This window comes from Musa acuminata, chromosome BXJ1-7 (assembly GCF_036884655.1).
Source record: "Musa acuminata AAA Group cultivar baxijiao chromosome BXJ1-7, Cavendish_Baxijiao_AAA, whole genome shotgun sequence".
NCBI classification, from domain to species: Eukaryota; Viridiplantae; Streptophyta; class Magnoliopsida; order Zingiberales; family Musaceae; genus Musa; species Musa acuminata.
In genome coordinates this window covers 25294495-25308480 of record NC_088333.1, presented here as the reverse complement: position 1 = coordinate 25308480, position 13986 = coordinate 25294495, and the positions used below count along the sequence as shown (strand labels likewise).

General features: G+C 38.8%; 1 pseudogene; it reads left to right on the top strand.

Moving 5' to 3' along the window:
* The first annotated feature begins 7890 nt into the window (after nt 1-7890).
* LOC135679686 (acetyl-CoA acetyltransferase 1-like) lies at nt 7891-11982 on the top strand (annotated as a pseudogene).
* The last annotated feature ends 2004 nt before the right edge of the window (nt 11983-13986 follow it).

Genomic DNA, 13986 nt, shown 5'->3' with positions numbered 1-13986 from the left:
GAAACAGAGGTCCTGCAGCCCTAGCTGCTGCCACCTCTCGCTCCTCTCCCTCTTCCCTCTCTTTTCCCTCTTCTTCTCCTTCTCTTCTTCTCCTCTTCCCTTTTCCTCCCCAACGCCACACACCTCCTCGCTGCAGCCTTGCTGCAGCTATCCTCCTCTCTTATTTTTCTTCTTCTTCTTCTTCTTCTTCTCTTCTCCTCCCCAACGCCCCACACATACTCTCCTCTGTTTCTACCTGCGGGAAACAGAGGTGCAGCAGCCCTAGCTGCTGCTGCTGCCTCTCCCTCTCCTCTCCATCTTCCCTCTCTTCTTCTTCTTCTTCTTTTCTTCTCTTCTCCCTCTTCCTCCTCTCTTCTTTTCCCTCTTCTTCTTCTTTCTTCTCTCCTCACGCCCCACCGCTCCTCTCTGTTTCTTTGAGAAACAGAGAGTGCGTGGGAGGCGATGGGATAAAACCGAAATTTTCGGTTTTCTTTATTTTCTTTTTATTTTGTAACTTAGCAGTTTAGTCCTTGAAATTTTTATATTTACATATAGGTCCTCAAATTTACATATAGTTTCTTATTAATAATTTTCAAAAGTGAGGGATATTACACAGTCCCTTTCACTCAATTGAGGCTTATGTTTGTGCTTGAATTCTGGTTTGATCTTGTTTGTAAATTATTTACATTCTTGAAACATTTTGTGTAACTTTTAAGCTATATCGCATTGACACATATAGGCACATATATATCCCATTGTTCCGTATTTGCTTTCGATATGTGCCTATTCTAGTTTCATTCCTTTGGATATTAAATTCATCTAACCTTCTTATTTGAATGGAGCTATATATGATTGCTTGGAATCCGTGTATACTCTTGCTTTCATTTCATTCCAAATCTGAATACATTTGTGAGATATTGTTGCTTGCATCTTATTGACTCGTAAATGCACATGTACATTTTGTTGTTCCGCGTATGCTTCTGATATATGCTATTTATTGTTCATACTGCCTTTTGTACTCTGGTGTTGTGGGATAATGTGAACCTTTGCCAGAAATGGTAAAGGAAGTTATGCATAGAGCATGCGATGCTCTGCCGGCCCCCTCTGACTTCACCTAGACGTGGGCGGATGGAGCTCCAGACGTGGGAGACTTCTGTCTAGTGGTCATTCAGAAATGGATGAATCATAATCTGTCTGTGGTCCCACTACACCCTCTGTATGTTTGATATGATATCCAGAGCTTTGGTTATGTGTTTCTATATATTCTTTGGATAAGAATGATATGAATGCAACGTCAAAGACGACGTTTGAGCATCTGTTTGGTATTTCTTATTGATATACTTCGAAATGTTCCATACGCCGTTGATATGCTCCGGAACATTTCATACGCCATTGATAAGCTCCGAAATGTTTCATTCATTGTTTATATGCTTCGAAATGTTCCATACGCCATTGATATGCTCCGGAACATTTCATATGCCATTGATAAGCTCTGAAATGTTTCATTCATTGTTTATATGCTTCGAAATGTTCCATACGCCGTTGATATGCTCCGGAACATTTCATACGTCATTGATAAGCTCTGAAATGTTTCATTTGTTATTGATATGCTCCGAAACGTTTCATTTGTTGCTGATATGCTCCAATTACTCCATGCCCCATCTATTATGAACCAAATATGTTTGATTGAAATGACAATTGTGATTCTGCACCCAATGATATTACGTCTATGAATTCTTATATTCTGCCTTGTATTTTGAAACTTTATCTCTTTGGAAATTGTCCTCTTTTGACATGGATATGTTAGTCACTTGCTGAGCTTTATATGCTCACCCCGTTGTTGTATACATTTTTCAGGATAGCTTGTCGCTTGCTTAAATGTTAAGTTTGGGCTGAGGCAGTGGAAAGCTAAAAGATTTTGGTGCAGATCTTTATTAGTATATATGTTTTTGTTGTATTAGCACACTCTGCATCTAATGAAATGTTGACGATGAATCTAAACATGTGGATTTTGTATAAGTTTAAAGGATCTCTCATGTTTCGAATTTTGGAATGTTAAGTTTAATTCGTGTAATGATATGAACTTATGGTAAACGTTGGTTTTGTGACTGCATAGACCATTTTTTTTTTTTTGTAAGTAAAAGTAAATTGATTATGTGTAAAGTTTCTACAAATAGCTTTATCTATACAAGTCATAGACAAAACCAAGTAACTCATAGAGTGCGAATGCGATAGTTATGCGACTGTGTAGACTTCCCCACTTATGAATTTATGTTGTGGTTATTATTTTGATGATGAGTTCAGATTTTATGAATTATCGAGCGATGCATTGTATGTTTATAAACTGCACAGGGTTTATGAATTTGAGGATTATAGAGGTGAAATTTTGACTTGAATGTTTTCTTAGTGACCTCAAATGTTAGTTTGGATCCTGGATTGATTTGTTTTCTTAAATTTTAATATCATGGATAATTTTTTAGGGGCGTGACAATTAGTGAGTCCAAAAGACATTAGTAAGAATTCATAATGGCCGTTATGTGTGCGAAATGCAATTTTTGGGATGTCGTCTTCACATACCCGAATTTGGTGGTAACTGGATTGGAGGTCCAACTTCGTAAAGACTCGAGCTTCTTTCAACTCATCAAGAAGTTCATCCACCATTGGTATTGGATACTTGTACTTGATGGTGATGTCATTTAAAGCTCAGTAGTCGGTGCACATTCACCAAGTTCCTATTGAATCTCATATTTTGATGATGAAGTCAATTATTATTTCTATCTAATCCATATGTTGTAAGACTTAGCTGTATGTTGGAAGACGCAGTCTTAAATGGCAGAATTAAGGTACCTATTGCTGGCTCTGTTCATATATCACATATAACATTTGCAGATGACTTACTTATCTTTCTCCAAAATGAACCAACTTCAGTAAAGAACCTGGCTACTATTATGAATGACTTTGGTATGGTTTCTGGACTTCAGTTAAATCATGCGAAAAGTAAAGTATATATATGAGCCCTTACGTTGAGGATAAGGTCTTTATTGCACAAACTTTGGGAGTTAGTGAGGGAAGCTTGCCAGTTCCTTATTTGGGTCTCCCGCTCATATCCACAGGCATTCACAAAACTCATTGTCAGCCTATCTTGCAAAAAATAAAGAATAGAATTTCTTCTTGGAAAAATAGATTTCTATCAAAAGTAGGACGACTCGAACTTATCCGTTCGGTATTGCACTCCTACTCTATATATTGGTGTAATGCATTTCTTCTGCCTGCTGGACTTCTCCAATATATTGAACGGTTATTAATGAACTTCTTCTGGAATGGCACAAATGATAAGGCAATGCATATGGTAAATTGGGATAGCATTTGTAAACCGAAAGATGAAGGGGGGCTAAACTTGAGAAATACTAGAGATTGGAATCAAGCATGTCTGGTACAGCAATTGTGGGATCTTTTGCAAAACAAATGTTCCTTATGGTCACATTGGGTTTCTGCTAGGTATCTTTCAAAAGAATCAATCTGGGAAATTTCAACAAGAACATACCACTCTGCAGCTTGGAAAGGAATTTTAAAGGCAAGGAATTGGCTAATCAAACACATTTCCTATGCAATCTCTTCTGGAACTAGTACTAATATGTGGTACGATCCTTGGGTGAATGGGAAGAGTATATTTCAATTATATGGTGACAGAATACGAAAAGATCTTAGGGCTCCCAAAGATTGGAAGGTTTCTGAGTTCATTGCTAACGGTACTTGGTGTCTCCCTAATCCTATTTCTCCCGAAATGTTATCACTTTGGCCGACTATTATAGCTATTCCAATCAGGAACAACTCTTCAGATATACTTATTTGGCCTCATGACAATGGCAAATTTAGTGCCACATCCGCATGGAATCAAATTAGGCAAAGAAGTCACAAGTGGGTCCCAAGCAGTTGGACATGGGATCGACCAGGATCACAAAGACATTCCTTATATACATGGTAGGCCCTTCTCAATAAATTACCTACAATAGACAATATGAAAAGAAGAGGTATCTATCATGTTAACCGATGCTCCCTTTGTATGCAACAAGAAGAAACTGTTGACCACCTCTATTTTGCTTGTGATTATACAAAATGGATATGGAAGGAGATTATCCAGCGATTTGAACTCAATAGACTGTCGCAACCAAACTTGCACCAAGAACTAGGCGACCTCATGCAATGTTTCTCAAGAAAAGGGCCTCTCACACAACTGGCAAAGGTTACTTTCAGATGCGCTATTTGGTGGATGTGGAAGGAGAGATGTAACAGAATATTTGAATGCCAACACACAAACAATGCTCAGCTATTGAAAGAGATTATTAGAGACTCAAGATCCTCTATGGAGCAAGATCTCAAAATGAAGCACTTTACCCAAAGAGAAAAAGATATTTTTATCAAATTTAATTTTGCTATTAGCTAAAGATCTTGGGAATGATGCCAAATTATGTACCCACAGGTAGTTTTGATATATCTGGATAAACTTTTTCTATTTTGATTATAATTGGGAGTTATAGTCTACAGCATATGTAGTCATAACTATGAGTTACTTACTTGGCTTTGTCTATGACTTGTATAGATAAAGCTATCTGTAGAAACTTTACACATAATCAATTTACTTTTGCTTACCAAAAAAAAATAGATTGGTTAAAGGCAACAATATACGGCTGAAATTTTCTACAGCAATCATTTGTTCGCAAAGATGATAACTTTTGCGTCGAAAAGAATTCGCAGTACATGATAGATAAAAAGACTTCTTCTTAGTATTTTGAATAAAAAATTACAGTAGCAAAAGGTATTGGTGATAGGAGAATACCAGATCTCTGATGCAATTGGAGGTGACGACAATAGATTGATTTGATCTACGGCAGAAGATGACAGTGGAGATGGTGACATCAAGAGCAATTATGAGAATTGCTTAGCTGGTGGTAGGTGATAGGGGTGGCAGCAAAAGCAGTAAGATCATTACTTTAATACTAGATGATAGAACCCTAGAGGAATTCTATGTAGATTGATCTTTGAGGGGGATTAACCCTTGGAATGCTATAGGGGTTCCTCCCTCCTAGAAGTCGGCCAAATAACTACAATTGTAGATAGATCTTATTCTCAAAGAGATGGAGGCTACATGCTTATATAGGGCTCCAAACCCTAGCCCTAGGGACTGCTTCCTAAGTAAGTTTTCCCTTTTGCCCTCAACCCTAACCAACCAGCTCAGTAAAAGGGGGTGGCGGCTAGGAAGCCTAAAGGCCCAAATATAAATCTAAAATGGGGCAGCTACTAGGAAGCCCAAAGGCCCAAATACAAACCCTAGCTACTCTTCTTTATATGAAAGAGGCAACTAGGTGGGGTTTTTTACAATCTCACAAGGTTTTATTAGTTGCTTCTGAGTTGAGTAGGACCCAACCCTGCTAGGGTCCTATCACTCTCAAAGAGATCTGTAAGGATTCAGGGATATACGATCTCCCTAGGTAACACATTCTTTAATATACGTAGTTTTCTATTTCGTGGATTTTGTACACCAATCTTCGCACAACAACGAACATATATATGGGAATTGAGGAATTTTGATTTTTATGTTCTTCTGCTATGCATATGATGTTGCCCCCCTAAATTTCCCAACAGCTATCTGAGGAGGAGAAGGGGAAGAGAATAGGAGAGGTAAACCAAAAAGACTCTAGTCTATGAATCATTGGTTCCCTCCTATTTATAGAGGTCTCTTATCAACTTAACCCTAATGGATCATGCCCTATTGGGTATTGGATCTCCATCCAACAACCTAAGCTATTAGATTAGTGGATCTCTATCTAATAATCTCTCATTGGCTCTCCATCGATGTTTTCACCGCTATACTAATTCACCCCCCTCCTCTTAGTGCCGACTCATTCATAACATTTATCACTTTATATTGACTATTGTTTGAATATATTGTAACGTCAATAGGTCTGTGCAATGGTAATCAAATCATGATGAGATCACAATAATGAGACCGATTCACCTTTAAACACATATCCTAAATAATCCCGGTCATAGTTTACTCAATAGGAACTTCGTGATAACCGGACAGACTAGTATGTTGTATACCCATCCATATGATGGATGCAGCTAGTATAATAGCTGTGTTAGGATCGGAGCGGCACTAAAAGGGGGGAGGGGTGAATTAGTGCAGCAGATTAAAACTTGTAAGTTTGAAAATGATTTCGTAAATACATAGAGATTTCGATTCGACAAAGAATTACTTGATAAAAGTAGCTCGAGTAAAGTAAGGAGATGAAAACCAAAAGCTTGCTGCTATGTAAATAACAGTTTCAGAAAGGTAAACACTCACACATTCAAGGAACACACCAATTTAAAGTGGTACGGTCAAATGACCCACATCCACTTGCGAAGCCTTCTTCGATGAGGCTCCCAACTTCCACTAGCAAATCACTTTGAAGAGGAAGGACAAATATCCCTCTTACAACCTTTTACAAGTGGTTCATACTCTTACAGATTTTTAAAGAGAAAGAGGGAGGTGAACACTTAAGCTATTGAAAACAAAACTTGCTAAAGACTTTGCTAAGGCTTTATCTCAATCTCTAACTTCTCAAAGGTTGTATTCTCTACTGAGAATTAAGGGGTATTTATAGACCCCAAGAGGATTCAAATTGGGCTCCAAATTTTGAAATCCTCTTAGATTCCTGGAGCTGGCGGTGCCACCGCCTATCAATGTCATATTGACAGTTTACTGGCGGTGCCACCGCCTGTCGGTGGTGGTGCCACTGCCCGATCTTTCGGGTGCTGGATGGTGCCACCGCCTAGTTCGGTGGTACCACCGCCCGATCCTTCGGGTTCTAGGCAATGCTACCGCCTAGACTATTTCAGCTCATTGGTTGGGCTCTAAACTTGGCCCAAACTAGTCCAAACTTGGGCCCAATTAGCTCCTAACTAGGTTATACGATTAACCCTTAATCCTAACCATAATTATATACAAACTATGAAATTAAGACATAGTCCTAAGCAAGTTTTTAACCGGTAACGTCGAGTTTCCTTCCAATGAGCTTTTCGGCGAACTTCCGATACACTCTCGGATTTCTTCCAGTGGACTCCCAACAGGCTCCTGATCTTGTGGCGAGTTCAGCGAGTCTTTGGCAAGTAACCGAACCTTCTCAGTGATCTCCGTAAACCTCCGACGATCTCTCTAGCAGACTTCCAAAAACTTCGGCAAGTCCCCGATTTCTTCTCGGTTGGTTCCGGCAGCACTTCCGACGAATCTTCGGACTCTTGGTGAACTCTCGAACACCCATCGAACTTGACTCCGGTAGACTTACTTTATATCTTCAAGCTATCATAGTTAATCCTGCACACTTAACTTAATATTATGGATTAGATCAATTAACCCATCAATTGATTTCATCATCAAAATCTGAGATTCAACAAGCTGCTCATGTGGGGATGCTAGGGAGTACGGGTGCTATTTGGAAAATGAGTTTACTGATTGATCCGCTTATGGAATACAAGATGGTTGATGATGTCTTATTTTCATATAGCGATTTTGTAGTCTTAATAGTGTATCTAATCCTTAGACTTGAGACATCAAGGATATCCTGTATGAGTACTCCATTCTTTGATACTATACCTATAGGTCTGGAGGTTCCAAATCAAGCATAGCCGTTCATCGGGAGTGGTAGCCAACTTTACGAGGATTATTGACTGTCGATAGAGGATCATCCACTCTTGGTATCATGAGAGGAATATCTCACGTGTTCTTGCTTAGACAAATCTCAAGCTAGGGTCATTCGAATTGAGAGAGAAAGAGTTCTCCAGGAGAATTTGATTAGAGCAAGACTCGATTAAAACCATATGGGTCTAACAGCACTATGCCCAATATAAGGTCTCTGGGATATTAGATGGATGAGGGACTATAGGTACACGGTAATTGGGGACAGATAGGTCCAATGGATTGGATTCTCCCGTATCGTTTGGGGACTGTGGCGTAGTGGCCTAGTATGTCCGTAGTCAATGAGTCGAGTGAATTATTATGGAGATAATAATTCATTGAGCCAAAAGGAGTTCTGACAAGTATGACTCATGACCGGTTCGATATTGGGCCTAGAGGGTCATACACATATGGTAGGCATTGCGATGAGTAAAGGTTTGGATATGAGATATCCGTTGGAACCCCTATCTAATTGGATATCTAATAAGCCCCTGAATTATTGGATCCTATGGATGAGATATAATAAGAGCCAATGGGAGATTATTGGATAGAAATATATTAATCTAAGAGGCTTGGGTAGTTAGATGGAAATCCATTATGGTTAAGTTGATAGGGGACCTCTATAAATAGGAGGGAACTAATGGTTCATAGGCTAGAGCTTTTTTGGGTTACCTCTTTTATTCTCCTCCCTTTCTCCTCCTTAGATAATAGTAGGCTTGGAGTTTTGAGGAGTATTGTCGCGATCCTACTATGTGGCTCACCGTTAGAGAGGAGGGCGCTTGACTTCCTTCATCCTCTACTAGAGATTTGTAGGGATTCAGGGATATACGATCTTTTTAGGTAATACATTCTTTGATATACGCAGTTTTCTATTTCGCGGATTTTGTACACCAATCTTTGCACAATAATGAACACATATTTGGGAATCGGGGGATTTTGATTTTAATGTTCTTCCATTGTGTATGTGATGTTGCCCCCCTAAATTTCCTAACAGCTATATGAGGAGGAGGAGAAGGGGAAGCAAATAGGAGAGGCAACCCAAAAAGGCTCTAGCCTATGAATCATTAGTTCCCTCCTATTTATAGAGGTCTCTTGTCAACTTAACCCTAATGGATCATACCCTATTGGGTATTGGATCTCTATCCAATAACTCAAGCTTTTTAGACTAGTGGATCTCTATCCAATAATCTCTTATTAGCTCTCCATCGATGTTTTTACCACTGCATTCATTTACCTCTCCCCCTTTAACGCCGACTCTATAGCATTCTTGGGGATAAGAATTCAAAAGGAATGTAAACATAGCCTAAAGCACACAATGCAGTTGATGATCAAATTTTTGTCATGCGATTATATTTTTGTAAGTCCTTGATATTGATAACTTGAATTGTTTTCGTTTTACTGTGCTTCCTCATGAATTCTCCCTCACTTTCTTGTGGAAATTTGTGTGAATTTATTTGTAGAAGTTCTCTTTGTTCCATCATTGTGCTTCTGATCTCAATTCCATGTGTATACAACTATTGGAGAGGAAGGTGGAATAATTTTTGAAGCATAATTATTAAAGTTTAATTGGTGTAAAAAAACTTGGTACATATACCCTCCATTACATGGTCTGTGAAAGCTGAAATCTGAAGTGTGTCTTATGCTTGCTTGTCATTTGATAATGTTACTCCAAGAGTTAAAGTGTCAAGGAAATTTAGGTTTGATGACATAGATCAAAACACAATCAACATACTTCTGCTTTTTGACTGCTAAAGATCAGTATACCTTGACATGAGTATTTTGGTTCAGTGACACAAAAAAAAACTACTAATAATATTAAAAGGTTACTTTCAAAGGTTACTTTCAGATGCGCTATTTGGTGGATGTGGAAGGAGAAATGTAATAGAATCTTTGAAGGTCAATACATAAACAATGCTCAGCTATTGAAAGAGATTATTAGAGACTCAAGATCCTGTATGGAGCATGATCTCAAAACCGAGCACTTCACCCGAAGAGAAAAAGATATCTTTATCAAATTTAATTTTGCTATTAGCTAAAGATCTTGGAAATGATGTCAAATAATGTATCCACAAGTAGTTATAGTCTATAGCATGTGTAGTCATAACTATCGCATTCGTACTCTATGAGTTACTTGGCTTTGTCTATGACTTGTATAGATAAAGCTATTTGTAGAAACTTTACACATAATCAATTTACTTTTACTTACAAAAAAAAAAAAGTATTTTGGTTCAGTGTACCAATGAAATTATAAGTATTTTGATTCACTGTAGACTGTCATTTTATGTGTTGTAAATTATTATTTTATCCCTTTGCTCACTCTAAAGCTTCAGTAAAAATGATTATGAGTTCCTTTCCCATCCTTCTAAGCTCCAACCACAGTCAGCTTGTCGATAGCCATGTCAGTCACATTTTTTTTAATTAGAATTCTTTACTTTCATGTCTTCACCATTAGTGATGACATTGTCCTTAACCACCTGAAATGTATCTTTGAACTTGTATTTTGAACCATCTGATGTCTTATCTTTGTAATTTTTAAAAAAATTCAGTGATAGTGCTGCCGCTCTAGTCTTATAAGTGGAAAGAAGGCTCTACAATTGGGATTGCAAGTGATTGCAAAGATCAGAGGCTATGCTGATGCTGCTCATGTATGTTCTATGAAGACTCTCATCATGTTTATGCATGATACATAATTTTTGTTGCTTTCAATACATAAATTATCTGACGGATATAGATGCTGAGTTGAGTTTTCTGATACAGACTCCTTTGTTATTCACAACGACACCTGCACTTGCCATTCGAAAAGCTCTTTCAAATACTGGCTTGGAGGCTTCTCAAGTAGATTATTACGAAATAAATGAAGCTTTCTCTGTATGTATCTGTGGCTGCAGTTTTTCATACTTCTGCTGAATCTAACTTTATCCTCTTGGTTACCTTATGCAAGCAGATTTACGTCTGTCTCTCTTTTGCAGGTTGTTGCCCTAGCAAATCAGAAGCTTCTTTCACTCCCTTCTGTAAGTCTTGAAAATTTTATTTTCATTCTTATGAATTCAACTATTGTAACTTTGCCTTTGTCTTCTTTTACAGCATCTGTGTCACTTAATCATGTTCCATTGTCACTTTGCTATATGACCTACCCTGTTTGCGTTTGTTCTTCCTAGGATAAAGTTAATGTTCATGGTGGGGCTGCCTCCTTGGACACCCTCTAGGTTGCAGTGGAGCTCGCATACTGGTCACCTTGCTAGGGGTATGGATCAAACATTGGCACAGCTATTTTTTCTTCATTTGAGTTAGATATTCAATCTGTGGCCTGCCTAAATGCTAGTAATTGCTTGTTTTCATGTATCTCAAGATGAGTGTCAAATGTTAATGGTTGAACAATTATTAACGTTGAGGTTTATTTTTTTATGATATTTTGAATATTTGTTTAACTTTCATAAGCTTATCTTCTTAACTTTTGATAGGTATTGAGACAAAGAAATGGTAAAATTGGAGTTTCTGGAGTCTGCAATGGCGGTGGGGGAGCTTCCGCACCTGTTTTAGAGCTCCTGTAGATTTTCTAATCCAGTAAAGTTCTATATCCCTTGATAATATTTCTAACATATTTGTCTTTGGAAGGAGCAATATGTGTGTTTAGTTTAAATGAACTAAAAGGAAATCAAAGCCTAACAAAAACTCAAGCAAAGTCTCATTTCATGTCATTCTACTGAATGGAGGTGCAACATGTACTGTTGCATGTGTGAAGTGTTTACATATCGATTTCTTGGTAGTTTACAACTTGTGAGAATATAATTGAATATACAAAATGTGAATAAAACCATGGAAAGATCTGCCACTTATGGATGAAGTCCAATCATGTTTTCTATTATGGGTTTAGGGTCAACTATTAAGAGCATAAAAAGTCAAGAACATCTAATTAAGAATATTTGGGAACTTCAATTGCATAGCACAGAAAGCAGGAAGAATGCATCTTCGAAGAACATAATGATCAAACACATCACCATTTAGTTAACTTTACTGAGTTGCAGATTAAAACATTATTCTCATATTGCATTTGTCTGTGATGATTCACATGTTTATAGTAGCAAGGAGAGTCAAGATGGATGACATATCATAGATCCGTTTTTGATTGGTGATTCCAATAATGCTATACCAAAGCATGATATACCAATTTGTATGAAAAATTACCATCTTTAGCTTCCAAAGCATGAACTCACATTTTTGCGTGCTTTAAATGGGTTCTCTTCATGTGCAGGAGTCTTGTCGGAGTGGAGCTTTGGAACCTCTAGAGAATTTTCTTTTTTTGTAATCGGTGAATTTTGGCTAATTAAAAAATTTATGTTAGAACGTAATAATAACAAAGATACCTGTGATCATCGTAACAAATTCATTCACTCCTCTTCTTTCTTACATTGTAACAAGTTATGTTTGGTTGCCAGTAGGTGAGAAGTTTGTGTTAGAACCCTTGCAGATTCTAAACTTGGGGTTGATCTCTTTAGGGGATCGGCCTCCTTGGAACTCTATAGGGGTTCCTCCCTCCAAGTTGCTGCTCAAAGGCTGCAAAAAAGATTCATCTATTGCTTATCAAAAGAGAAGGAATACATGGCTATTTATAGGGCTTCTAAACCCTAACTCCTAATAGGACTCCTACTTAAGACTCTTACTTCTAACTAACTCCTAATATGACTCCTAGTCAAGACTTATATTCCCTTACAACTCCTAATTCTTCTCTAAGAAAACACCTCCTACATGAATGCCCCTCTCAATTAGGACTCTCCTAGCTATAGTCCTAACAGAATGTCCCTCTCAATTAGGACTCTCCAAGCTAGAGTCCTAACAGACCCGCCCTTTTCAAATCAGCCTTGTCCTCGAGGCTGATGATTCATGAATTCTGAGAATTTGATCTTCAAGTCGTCATAGTTCTCCCAAGTGGCATCTTCTATTGGTAGGTTCGCCCATTGTATTAGAACTTTATTAGTGGGTCGTCGTCGTCGAGTCACGATCCGTCGATCAATAATGGCACTTCGCTGGGTCTGGAGTTCTCTTTGGGTAGTCATATTTGGTGGGTGGCCTTGGGCTATCTCCAAGCACCTATTTACAACTGTCTCACCGTCGATTTGTGGGTGATATGTCATACTCCTTTTTAATTTAGTACCCTGCATATAGAATAACTTGGTCCAAAATCTACTCGTGAAGATGCAAGTAGAATTTATCATAAGCACAAGCGCATCTGCAAGAACATTCTCTTTCCCCTTTTTCTAAGCTATTTCAAAATCAAATCCAAGAAGTTTTGTTACCCATTTTTGTTGCTCAAGGGATGGTATCTTTCGCTCCAAAAAGTACTTGAGGCTTTTATGATCGGTTTTATTTTGAAATCGTCGACCAATCAAGTAGGGTCTCCACCTCGTTGCTGCACGCACAATGGCGAGCATCTCCTTATCATATGTTGACTTATTTTGATGGGAGGGAGATAATGCCTTGCTAGTGTTGAATCTCGTATTTTGATGATGAAACTACTTGATATATGTTTATGATTTAATCTGCGTTTTGAGTGACGCAGGATGCTTCGATCAGGATGAGACAATTAAAGCAGGAAAATCATGTTGTGCCGAAGGAACATGTCAGAAGATTGGACGTCGGGCCGGTGGATCGGTCGGCGTATCGACAGAAGGCTTCGGGCCGTGGACTCGGGCATTCGGCCAAGAAGAGCAGGTATTGTGCCAAGGATATCGGAGTTGCGGAGTCAACTGGCCGATTGGGCAATAGGCTGCAGGAGAGGACGATGCGCCGAAGAATCGGACGAAGCGTCGAGAGACCAATGACATGTCGGACAACTTGGTTAATTGCTTAGGATTAATTGTCTCTATCGAAGTTTTGTTTTGTTGTGCAGGATTAACTACGATGAGAGTAAGACAAGCAGCAGGAGTTGCGCCGGAGTCAAGATCATGATCACGTTGGGAGTTCGAGAGTTCGACGGAAGTTCGGACGGTCGTCGGAGGTTCAGAGAGAACAGATCCGAGAAGTCCAGAAGCTTGCCAAGCGAAGCTCGTCGGAACTCGCCAAGTGGATCGTCGCAAAGTCCAGGAGTATGCCGGATGTCCGCAGAAGGATCACCGAAGGTTATCGGTTGATCGACGGAAGTTGGCCGGAAACTCGCCGGAAGAAGCGATTGACGCATCGGAGCAAAGCTGCAGAAGTTGTCTTAGAGATATTCGTAGTTAGCACGATGATTAAGCATGAAAATGGGAGGTGATCCCATTAGCTTAATCTTGGGGCAATTGGGCCCCTGAAAA